This window comes from Camelus ferus, chromosome 22, assembly GCF_009834535.1.
Source record: "Camelus ferus isolate YT-003-E chromosome 22, BCGSAC_Cfer_1.0, whole genome shotgun sequence".
Lineage (NCBI taxonomy): Eukaryota > Metazoa > Chordata > Mammalia > Artiodactyla > Camelidae > Camelus > Camelus ferus.
Window position 1 is genome coordinate 5,379,625 of NC_045717.1, and position 12,773 is coordinate 5,392,397.

Below are 12,773 nucleotides of genomic sequence, written 5' to 3' on the forward strand. Positions count from 1 at the left end.
CTTCAGATGAGGTGCTGAGGCCTAGAAATGAAAGACAACAGCTACCACTTATTAGGCATCGGAGATGTTCCAGGCCCTTTCTCTGCATTATATTCACAGACCCTCACCACCCGCCTGGGAGGCAGGGGTCATTATTCCTCATGACTGACAGATGAAGAAGTTAAGGGACGGAGAGGGCAAGGAAGGACTCCAGGTCACAGAGCTGAATGGCAAAGGCAAGACTTCCCTTTGTCTCTGACTCGAAACTCCACGCCCTCTCCTGCCCTCAGTGCATCCTGGAATGCTGAAGGGGAGCACAGACCTGTTCCTCAGATGGAAGAGAACACAAACCAGGGCAGAGGAGTGTGATGACTCTCATTCAAAATTCTAATTCAAAAAGATACATGCACCCCAAGGTTCATAGCAGCACTATTTACAATAGCCAAGACACAGAAGCAACCTAAATGTCCACCAACAGATGACTGGATAAAGACAATGTGGTCTATTTATACAATGGAATACTACTCAGCCATTAAAAAGAATGTTTTATACATGCATTGACAGGTCCTGAAGCCAAACTGCAAAGCTATCCCATAGGCATGGGGTCTTATCCTATTCCCAAAGTATTTCAAGTCCTTGGAAGCTAATTTCAACTTCAGTTTGAGTTTAATAGTTTCCATAGGAGCCTCTGGACACTGAAACACCTTTGGGGCCCAATCAGATAAACCTCTGAAGAAAATTCAAGCATTTGGACAGCAGATCAGGTGTAATCAATAACTATGATCCTACCCACCGGGCACCACTCTCATTTCCTGGGAAGGACTCTGCCCTTACTCCAACCACGGGACCGCTCTCTGAAGAGGCCATGTTTTCTATGACCCTGCTCCCCAACCTCTGTTGACTGGTCCAAACTGAGCCAATCGTGATACCTTCCTACCTCAGGCAGTTTTGACTGGCCCCACCCAGACCAATCAGAGACACTGTCTAGGACTTTTTGAATGGGAACTGAGGGAAGAGGCTAGTCCCTCTCTGGTGACACGATGTGCAAAATGATCCATTCAAGAATCAAGAGGTCGCAAATTCTCAGATACTTGACAGCTGAGACAACCTGCTGCTTTGTGTCCCTGAGAACTCGTGAGGCTGGTGGCAGAAGAGTGGGGTGGAGGGGTGGGGGGTGGTCTTCTGTGGCTGCACTGTTCCGCACTACAGCCTGCTTCTCCCGGGGATTTCTCCATGGAAACGCTGCCCTCACGGGGGCCAGGCTCCCTTTGACCCCACAATGCCCTCCAAAGGTTTTACTCCTCATCCTTTCTCTGGCCTGAGCCTTGCCCAGCTGGGCCTGCAATGGCGAACCCCAGAATTCCTGGCTGAGCGCGGAGCCCTTCTGCTGTCATCCGAAATTCACCCAGAGAGACCTCCCACCCACATCTGCCCCCTCCCCTCCAGGGGGCCGGGGGTGCACACGCACGGGGCACACAGCTGCGCTAGGCGCACATGCACAGGCACACACGCAGACGCACGCCCACTCACCCTCTCACAGCACGCTCCCATTAATAGATGCAGATTCACGCTTCTCGGAGTGCTTTGTGCCCTTGAATCCCACCCTCTCGTTTCCACGCATGCGCACCCACAAACACTCGGCCGCATCCGCACATGGGCACAGGAGCATCCGCAAACGCCCGTGACGTCCAACACACACACACTCACTCACTCACAACACATCCCCACAATCCTCTTCTTTGGGACAAAGCAGACTTTCCCTGGGAAGCCCTTGTACCCCAGTGTGTGCAAAGAGAGCAGGAGGAAGTTAGCAAGCGGATGGCGGGCTGGGGCAGAGGAGGACCACGTGGCAGGAACGGAAATGGGCTTTAGTCCCAGGAGTCAATAAAAAGGTGGTTTTCTTAATATATTGTTTCATCATCATGCTGTGCTCACTTAACCTGATCGAGGGCAAGTTCACTGCCCTTGCCTGGACTGGGGTTGCCCATCTGCAAGATGAAGTTGAAGGAAGTATTCTGTCATCTCCCCTGTCCCCCTGCCCCCATGCCACTGGACGGAGAGTGTGTGATTTCATAGGTAACTCTTGGCAGGTGTGAGAAACTCGTAGCCTGTCAAAGCATTTCCAAATCCCATGACTGGATTCGCACAACCTAGATGGGAACCTGGGGGCTCAGGATAGGCTAAGTCCCATCCCCAGTTAGTGGTGGGGCCAACAGGGAGCACCTGGGTGTCCCCAGGGTTCTGGGTTGCCAGAGTGGCACAGACACCTTCCCATCTCCTGTCCAGGGGCGGGGGGGGGGATTCGCTCCCCCAGAGAAGTCACAAACCCTGGTACCTCCAGCTTCTCCCTTCTTTCTTTCACTCAACTACTAGTGAGTGAATGTTCAGTACCTACGACAGGCTAGGAGCTGCGCCGGCCACGAGGGTAGAGACCATCGCTGCCCTGGCCAGCCTGCTTTCCAGAAGAGGAGCAGTGAACCCTGCGTGTGTGTGGTGGGACTGAAGGTGGAAGTTCAGGGACCCCTAGGGGCACATGGGCATGGGCCCTCAGGGTCCAGGAAGATTTCCCTGAAGAGGACTGATGCCTTCCTGGACTGGATTTGAAGGAATAAATGAAATGGCAGCGGAGGAGTGGGGGGGTTCCTGTGCTGAGCCCCAAAGGTCAGGGAGCCAGGCCACTGGGAGAACTCACCCCCTCTCCCCTACTCCCCGCCACCAGTCAGCTCTGGGGACACAACCCTGCACAGCTAGTGCCTCCGAGGCCACCGACTCTCGTCAGAAGGTCCTCCTTTCAGTGTCACCCAAAGGCTGGCTGCTGCAGGGCTCTGGGGACCCCCCCCCAGCTTTCCCTCTGCTTGGCCTGCCTCCCTCCGTCTCCAGGGAAGCAGGACTCATCCTAGGCCTGATTTATTAGCCTCGTCCTGGAAGCATCCTGGATGCTGTCACTGGTTTCATTTACTGACCTGCCTCAGGGCCAGGGAAGGAAATTCATTAGGCTGGGGGAGCTGGTGGCCTAGCCCATCTGTCTGGGCATCTGTGCCCCCCTCCTCTCTCCCTCCCTTCTCTCTCCTCCCCTCCCCCTCTTCTGTTCTCTCCACCTGCAAAGGGAGGAGTTCTGTGCCTGCCACCTCGCTCAGGGTCACCAAGGCAATGACAGCACTGGCAGACCTGGCCCCGGAGGGGAGGCAGAGCTCCTTAGGCATTGCAATCCCAGGCTCCCAGACGTGCTGCCCCGCCCGGGGAGACAGAGCCTCGTCCATCTGGGGCCGCGGAAACCTCTCTCCCGCTGCAGGTATACACCAGACCTGCCTTCTTTGTTTGTTGGTTTTTATTTTGTTTTGTTTTGTAAAAGGTGTCTTTCTGAGCAAGTCGTATGGAAATCAGATCTTCTGATGCTGTTATGTTTAAAGCTAAAGGCAAGAGGGGACTTCCAGAGCACTCTCATCCCAACGCGGGGCAAGCAAGAGGATCTGAAGGAGTACAGGGATCAGGGCCCTTTACTTTAATATGTATTAAATTCATTTTAAAAATAGATCCATTTATAAGTAGCATATCTAATCTTTGATTACTTAAGATACAATTGCTTTGAGTAAAGCTTTTAAATATTTTTAAAAGCAGATCAATTTTTAAAATGCTAAATAAAGAACAGTTACAGATGTACAGATTTGGTAAAAACATTATAGAGTTCAGGACACATCGCTTTAAATGAACAAGGCAGTGAATGCATTGCCAAAGTTCAACTTTTCTTGAAGTGAAGCCCACCTTGACAAGGCCCGCCCATCCCGCGGAGGGGAAATGCAACCCCACGTCACCTGGTCCACCAGCACCTGCTCTCCTCGGCCCCCAGAAGGGAAAGCACTCAAACCAGAGGTTGCCCGTGTGCCGTGGCCCTGGGGCTTTAAGCAAACATGGCCTCGGGTCTCAGGAAGTGTTTAGCCTCAGTGACTTGCTGGCAGTCACTGTCCCTGACATCTCGTACCATGGCAGCCAGTGGGGTGCAGGGAAGGGGACCCGCTCCCCTCCACATGGTTACCTCTTCTGGCCTGAGGAGACGTAAGGTGCTGAGACCCTTGGAGGCTTCAAGGAACAAATGAAGAACAGAGTTTGCAGCTTCATTTGTGTTGGTGGTAGCCTGAAGTCTCTCTCTTTCTCACAAAACACACACACATACACAGCAATCACTGTGCACACTCACCACCATCTACACACTCTCTCTCTGCCTCTCTTTCCCTCTCTCTCAACACACACACACACACAGAGCAATCACTGTCACCGCCATCTACACGCACACAGAGACACAGCCTACATCGTCACAGGCACCCATTTACATGCAGACAGACTGTCTCCTCAAACACAGAAATGTTGCTATGGATACACACACCCCCACAAACATCTGCGTACATAAAAAAACATCAACACACCTTCATGTGTGCATATACACGTACACAGACTCATTTCACACACACATAGATACAACAACCATGCCCACAGTCGCCTACCTATATACACATGCACACGAGGACACAGCGCTAGCACAGAGATAAGCAAGCCCACAGACAAGTCTGCCTGGATATTCAAACACACGCAGATAGAGAAAGACAGGTGTCACATACACAAAGAAAGACACCTCTGCACAGACACACAACACACTCTCACACATGTACAGCCATAGATCTGCCATGACGCATACAACCAGTACACATGTAGGTGAACTCACACACACACACACACACACACGAAAAGGATGTGAATATATACTCCCAGCTGTAGTACAGAACACCCCACCTTTGGCTTGGGAACGTCACATCAGACGTAACAGGATCTGTTGCCCACGTGTCCCCTCTCTGCCAGCTCCCCAGCTCACAGAGGATGCCCCAGAGCGGGGCCTGAGCTAGGGGTCTAGGTACCAGGAGGAAGGTATCCCTGGCCCTCTGTCAGCCTCCCCTGCCACAGAGGTACATAGGAGGGACCAAGATCACACCAGACCCTCACCCCACACAAGGCTTTGGTACCTGATTTGTATTAGACATTCCATCTGGGGCTACAGCATGAAGCCAGATGACCCACTGACACTCAGTCACAAGGACAGGAGAGAAAAGGGGGACCAGAGACCATCTGGGGTAGTGGAGTCAAGCAGACCAGAGTTCAAATGCTTCCCCTGCCTCTCCAAAGCTGTGGGCCTTGAGCAGATCACTTCACCTCTCTGAGCCTCAGTCTCCTCATCTATAGAAATGGGTGTGATGACAATCCTAGCTCAAAGAATGGCATGAGGACTAAATCAGACGGTAGAAAGGCCAGACAGAGCACCCAGCACGGTTCCCAGCACATGGTAAGCAGACCATGCACCAGGGTTTCTCAGCCTTGGTGTTGCTGACATTCTGGGCCAGATAATTCTTGCTGTGCACGTGTGGTTGGGGGATGCCCAGTAGTACAGGGTGTGCAGCAGCACCCCTGGCCTCCACCCACTAGGTGCCAACAGCACCCCCTTCCAAGTTGTGACAACAAAACATGTCTCCAGACACTGCCACATGTCCCCTGGGGGCAAATCCCCCCCTGTTGAGGGTCACCGCTATAAATGTCGACTGTCCCTGTTATTTCTGTTGCTGTGGTTGTCATCATCATCATTAGGATGACGTTAGCTCCAAGACAGAACAGACAGGGGACCCAGCGCAGAACGAGAACATGCCCTTATTCCAACAGTCACTTTCCTCCTCTCTCTCCTCCTCCCCTCCCCTTTCTCTGCATTTGCTCCCAAAGCCACCTCACCTGGCCAGACCTGGCCTAGCTGAGAAGCTGAGGGGAACATGGTCAAGGCACCTGCAGGGGAGTGGGGAGTGGGGTTGGAATTGGTTCCCCCAAATAAGCAGGCTGGCCAGGAGCAACCACATACCTGGAAACCAGGCTTCCAGGGACGAAGTTCAGGATGCACCCAACTTCTGGGTGACCTTGGGTGGGGTGGGAGTGGGGAGCCAGGACCAGGGAAGCCAAGAGCGAGGAAAGCCACCTGGAAAAACAAAGGGGCAGGACAAATGGCTTCTTGGAAAGGAACCTTGTTATAGTGATTAAAATACAAAATATTCATAGATTTTGACTAAATAATTCTTTACGGGAATCTATCCAATATACCACCAGTTTATAAGATTTGTGAGTATCGTATCTTTATCGCAGCACTGTTTGTAGTGGCAAAGATCTGGAAACAGCATTTGTATGTCCATCAACTGAGGGCCAGTTGAGTAAATCACTGGTCAACCACCCAATGGAATATTAATGCAGTTTTAAAAAGAAATGAGCTGTTTAGCCAATAATCTGAATTGATATCTAGGATACAGTTAAATGAGAAAAACAAGATACAGAACAATGCCAATAATGGGATCCCACTTTCTGGTAAAAAGCATCTAAAAAGCCCTATTTGTGTATGTGTTTGAGCATGAAGACCACTAACATCAGTTGCTGGGGAAGAAAGGAGGAATGAAATGAATGCAGAGAGGTTACTTTTTGCATAGATGTGTATATATAGATGCATGTGATCACTGGGCGTTCTCACTCGTAGTAATGAGAGAACCCTACTTTGTTCATTTCTGCCAAAAAATTTAATAAGGGATGTTGTTCAAGGAAAAGAACTCAGGACTGAACTAATCTCCGAATCTGCGGCTTTAGTGTATGGCGGGCAATTCATTCATTCATTCATTCATTCATTCACTCATTGATTCACTCAACAGATACTTCCTAAGAGAGCATTGCTGTAGGCACAGCCCAATGGCAGGAAACAAGATGCACCCCTGCCTCTTGGAGCTCACGCCCTGGGGGAGAAGCAGACAACAGAGGAACACCTGTGTATAAAGCGTTGTGAGGTCATGTTTGCGTGAAAAATAGAGCAGGGCAGGGACAGAGAGTGATGGGTGGTGGCCTGTCCTCTAGGTGGGATAGTCAGACAAGGTCCCTGGGCACAGACCCGAGGGGACTGAGGGAGCAAGAAGCCAGGGAGAGACCCGAGCAAGAGTGTTCCTACAGAGGATTCTGAAGGGTAAACCCCTGGCGACACATTTGTCATGTTCACACACAGGAGGTCAGCACAGGAGATGGTGCTTTGCACGCACAGGAAGGACGCTGAACTTGAATGCAGATGAGAAGGACACCTTTGGAAGGTTTTGGGAAAAGGAACACAATGGTCTTATTTCCCTCTGGCCGGGCTGGCTAAAGAGTCTCAAGTTTCTTCTAGAAAAGCAGGCTGCATTGTTTCTGGACTTCGTCAAGACTTCCATCAGCCCAGGCCCTGGTGGTCCTGGTGGGCTCAGGCAAGAACTGAAGGTACACAACGCCCCAGTCGTTCTTACAAACTAAAGCCACAAGGAGATACCCCTGGATGCAGAGCAGCGGGCACTCTCATCCGTCGCTGGAGGGAGAAGCCTCACAGAATGATTCCTTTGGAAACAGTCCGGCTTTACCCAGTTCAGCTGAACACACACATACCTGGGAAGCCACAGCTGGAGTCCCGGCTGTGTACCCTCCAGACACTCCCGCACTCGCGTGCCTGGAGCGCACACTCATGGCAACACTATTCACGACTGCAGAAATCAGAACAGCCCAAACGTCCACAGAGAGTAGAACGCGTGAGGAAACAAGGCGATACTCCTCCCACAGAACACAGCCCAGCAGTGAGGACGGATGACCCGCTGCACACCCGGGCTTGGGGGACCCTAATGCGAGTGAAATCAGTAAGTCACAGAACGCGTCCAGTCCGATTTCATTTACACAAAGTCCCCAAGCAGCCAAAACTGCTTTTATATTGCATAGGAATCCATAAGTAGGTCATCAAATTATAAAGAAAAACAAGGGAAGGATTAACACAACATTCAAAATAAGGTGGCATAGACATTGTAATTTTTTTTTAAGTGAGTTGATACTTCATTGTATAACTCACTTAAAAAGAAGCCAAAATTAGAGGGGAGGATATAGCTCAGGGGTAGAGTGCATGCTGAGCACTGGGTTCAATCCTCAGTGCCTCCATTAAAAAAAAAAAAAAGTAAATAAATAAACCTAATTACCTCCCCCCACCAAAAGAAGCCAAAATTTATTAATATCTCCGACTTATTTTGTTGTTAAAGTAGAAGATGCCGATCAGATTATCAAGATACTAAATTAACCCCTCTCCTCCCTTTTCTGTGAGGCTGTAGGTTTCCAGCAAAAGAGCGCTCCACGGAGGCTGTGTTGTTTCAGCCTTGAAATAAGCTACATAATTATGCCCATTTCAGAGGGAAGCAGAGTGAGGCTCAAAGAGGTACGGCCACCTACCCAGGGTGACCTGGGATTCAAATCCAGGTCAGTGTGACTCCAAAGCCAGAAAGGACTCAAAGCATTGGAAGAACTGAAAATAGGCCAGGGTAGCTGGTGTACAGTGTGTGAGGGCCCGAGGCTGCAGGGATTTGTAGGTCGCAGAGAGAAACGTGGGTTTTATTAATGGTGCCTTGGGGAGCCACCGATGGGTTTTAAGGGCAGAACAGTGACAAGGCCAGATCTGCATTTTATAAAAATTCCTCCAGCCGCTGTGTCAAGAATAGACTGGGAAGGAGCCAGAGTGATTGTGGAGACAATCCCTGCCACAGCGTCGAGTGCAGACAGAGGGGAGCTAGCACGTTCTTGAGACTTTTCAGGGAGGGTCACCCAACTTGACGATGGATTGAATTGGGGGCTTGAGGAGAAAGGAGAGGTCAAGGGTCATCCAGGTTTCTGACTTCAACAACTGAGTAGAAAGTAGTGATCTTTGAAATAATTGAAGAAAAAGCAATTGGAGGAAGGGGAAGCCCTTTGATTAAATAGGCCTTCTGGTTTCTGTCCTGGTCCCCACGCTGGAGCAAAGGGACAAGCATGAGCTGCAGTAAGAGTTGCCCCTGCCCCCAGCAGAGGCTGTGCTCCCGCCCTGCCCATGAACCCCGACTCCCTTTCTCTGCTGCTCAGTCCTTTTCCAGGGGCTCCCTCTGCCTTTCATGCAAACCGACGCCCCCGTGGGCCCAGGCCTGTCTGAAGCCTTGGGGGAGCCCAGGGTCAGCTGCCAAGCTGCGACCCCCCACCGCCATGTATTTGGTGTTATTTGCTCCTCTTGCCTTGGGTGAAGTCCTCTGGTTCTCTGCCTTTTGCAAGGTTGGAGAGAGTCCTCAAAAATCTGGCCTAGGAGCTACCAAAAACTGCTTTCAGGGTCTCCTAGAAGTTGGGGAGTAGCATGAAAAGCAACTGAACATATTTCTTCTTCCCCTGTGCCTCTGATTCATTTAATAATTTGCTTTTCCTGGAGATGGTAGAACAGAGTGCTTTAGCCAATGGTCTTTGGAGTCACACAGTTTTAGGATGCAGCCAGCTCTTGCTGCAGCCATAGCTGTGTTATCTTGGGTGTGGGAGCACAGGGCCTGGCACATAGTAGGGCCTTTTACTTATTGGAAGATGGTAGTAATTTAAGGAAGGGGAGAATGAACGAGAGAATTATGGCTGAAAGAGCCCTTGGAGACCTTCGTGCCATTATAGAGGTGGGGTAAACTGAGGCCCGGGGAGATTCCATTGGATGTAGAACTGGGGAGTAAATGCCACCCCTTGACCCCCAGTCCTGTTCTCCCTCCAGACCTCCTCTGGGAGAGCTGGGGACACTGGCGGAGGCAGCAGAAATTACACAACATGTGCTTCCAGTTGACTGTGAGGCTAGTCTAGAGCAGAGGCACACAGGTGCCATGGGCTGGGTGGGTTTGCCTGTTTGCACAGGGTAGGCAGCACGATGATCTGAAAAATATCTGAACACGTTGCTACAATTTACAAATCAGGAGGTTTCAGATAAAAATCCAAATTACTGAATTTTGGGGGAAAAAAATCAGAAGATGTGATCACCCTGGACCTGTATTCGTTCATGGCAATAACTGTCTGGACCTGGTGCTGCTCCCTTTGGCTGGCTCTGCGCTCTCTACTTTGCCACGGTCTCCACCCCTCTCTATTGTCTCCTGGATACTACAGGCCAGTGTTGCCTACAGTCGACCATCATGCTTGACCTACTGCATTTTGAACATGTGGCCCACTTCCCTCATTTGTCTGACCTGCCCTGTCATGTAGTCATGCATTTATGATTCTGGGCCCAGAGCATCTCCTTAAAAAAATATTTTTAGGAGATAGAGCTATATACACATTCTAACCCATGTGTACCATATTACCTTCTGTTGTGTAATCCTGAGTCATTTCTCCCAAACTCGTGGCAAATGAAATCTTCCTCCTAACGTCTATTTGGAAATGGAAAATCCTGCCTGCAGTCTCATGGGACCCTTTCTCTAGACTCCCCACTTTTCCTCTTAGTTTGGATTTTACCAAGGGTTACGGTCTTCACTTTTCCACATTTTTTTCCTTCCCCACCTCCTAGCCCCCTTGCCTGCCCATGACGTGCTGCTCCTCCTCTACTCCGTGCAGAAGCCCAGCTCTGTGCTCTGCCCCCTGCAACTCAGAGGGGCTTGCTCTTCCTTTCTGCATCGGGGGAACAGACAGCATCACCAAGTGCACTATTTACCTGGGAGGTGGGGCAGGGGTGAGGTCAGATTTCTTGAATTTCTTGGAGCAGGAAAAACAATCATCACCTCCCTGCCCCCATGGGTTGCTCTGGACAGTGGGGTAAGAAATCTTTACCTGCCTCGTCTCCACTTTCGGAGATGAATGAATGAAATGTCCTGACTGTTCAGAGCCTCTGTTCAGGCCTGCAACACTTTCAAACGAGCTGTAGCCTCCCAGCCAGCCTCCCTACCTCCACCTCTTCCCCCCCTGCCCCTTTTTCACCCTGCTTCAAGCATGACCAGGTCTCTACACTGCTTAAATGCCATCCAGAGCTCCCCATCACCTCCAGAACAAAGCCTAAGGCCTTAGCCACCCGGGTGGGGCCGCCAAACTTCCCAGCCTCATCTCTCGCCTTCCCCGTGAGCAGTGGGCACTCGGGCCAGAAAGCCGCAAGCTCTCACCTGGTCCTCTGTTTTGCCAGTGCTTCTTCCTCTACCAGGACAATCTCCCGTCCAGCCTTTAGGAATCCACTTAAATACTCCTCCTTCCTGACTCTTTGCCCCACCAAAGTGGTTAGATTGTCTTGCTCCTACTCCGTGCTCATGCCTCTGTGCTGTGGCCTGCATGGTTAGACTGTGTTTATAGATGTCTCCCAGATTCTGAGGCTCTCAGACAAGGACCCTCTGGTTTGTGTCCTCAGAACCTGGCATGGGGCCTGGCAGGAGGAATGGCTAATAAAGACTGAGGAGTTGAAAAATGCAGTACTGAATTTCAGCCAAGGCGTAGTAAGGTGTTTGCCGTTGGAAGAAGCTGTCCTTGGGTCCCTTGAAAATGTGTCTCCTGCTTCATACAAACAAAATCTCTCTCCTTCGAGGAGATGACCATGGGCCCTCCACACTTGCGAGCCACAAGGCCCTTCTTCTTCCTCATTCCTCTCACAGGAGTAAGTCCTTTGGTTAAACACACTAGACCACAAGGTGCCCTGAGTTAACAACTGACCGTTTTATGGGTCTAGATCTTATGACTCCAAATGGACAGTAAGTTCCTCAAGGGCAGATCTGTGATACTTATCTGTCTATCTATCCATTCATCTATCCACCTATTCATCTGACCATCCATCCATCCATCCTTCCATCCATCTATCCATCTGACCATCCATCCATCCATCCAAACAACCATCTATCTGACCACTTGTCTATCCATCTATTCATCCAACTATCCATCTGTCCATCCAGCCATCCATCCATACATACATCCACCCAGCCGATCAAGCATCAATCCTGTACCGCACACTCCAGTGGGTACTGGGGAAAACATGGAAAGCAAAATCAGATGAGCTCTCTGCCCTCATTGCTGCTAACAGTGTAGTGTGGTAAAGGAGACATGCAAACAGATACTTCCAAATAAATGTAAAATATCAACTGTGACAAGTACTTTTGAAGGAGAAATCAGCATGCTGTGAAGTTCTGTAACAGGGTGCCTGGTCCTGGTGCGGGGGGCAGGAAAAGCTCTGGGTGGCAGCAGCAGTGAGAACACAGGAGAGCGTAGTACAGAAGAGCAGGTGCTGCGGAGCTGGGAGGCCAGGTCCAGGAGCCCTCTCTTTGTGTACGAGTAACACAAGACAGGGGCCTGTGTGCAGGCAGCATTGCGCCACCGAGCTGGCGTTCTCAATGCTTCTTTGTTCATTCATTTAGACGAATGTGCCCAATAATATATATGCATTTTTCCTGTGATGTCACTTTCTCTTACATAATGCAAAGTGTATATTTATACACCGTGGACGTCTATATATAAATACACAGACACACGCACATATGCACAAGCACACGTGCACAGAGCTTCTCCCTTCTCCCTGATGCTCAGTCTGCAAAAGGTAGTCCACTGAAATGCAGTCAGCATCGTCGTCATCTTCAGAGTTATGTAACAATCACACCTTATACTTCTACAAAATAGTATATATTTGATACTCATACCAAAACCAGACTCAACGGACGTAGAAAACAAAGTATGATTACCAAAGGGGAAAGGGCAGGGAGGGATAAATTAGAGGTTGGGGACTAACAGACACACATTACTATATATAAAACAGATAAACAACAAGGACCTACTGTAGAGCACAGGGAACTATATTTGGTTTCTTGTAATAACATAATAGAAAAGAATCTGAAAAGAAAAAAATATATATGTATGCATATGTATAGCTGAATCACTTTGCTGTACACCTGAAACTAACATTGTAAATCAACTACACTTGAATAACTTTTTTTAATATTATATGT

General features: G+C 49.9%; 1 long non-coding RNA gene across 9 annotated transcripts in view; it reads right to left on the reverse strand.

Annotated features, from left to right (window-relative positions):
- LOC106729421 overlaps positions 1-12,773 on the reverse strand; it is a 126,645-nt gene that overhangs the window by 46,963 nt on the left and 66,909 nt on the right. For 7 of the 9 annotated variants that reach the window (XR_004314215.1, XR_004314214.1, XR_004314213.1 and 4 more), the window contains exon 3: positions 5,870-5,983. The exons of the other annotated variants lie outside the window; for them this stretch is intronic. This is a non-coding gene — a long non-coding RNA (uncharacterized LOC106729421). The remainder of the gene's footprint in view (positions 1-5,869; positions 5,984-12,773) is intronic. 9 annotated transcript variants of the gene reach the window in all.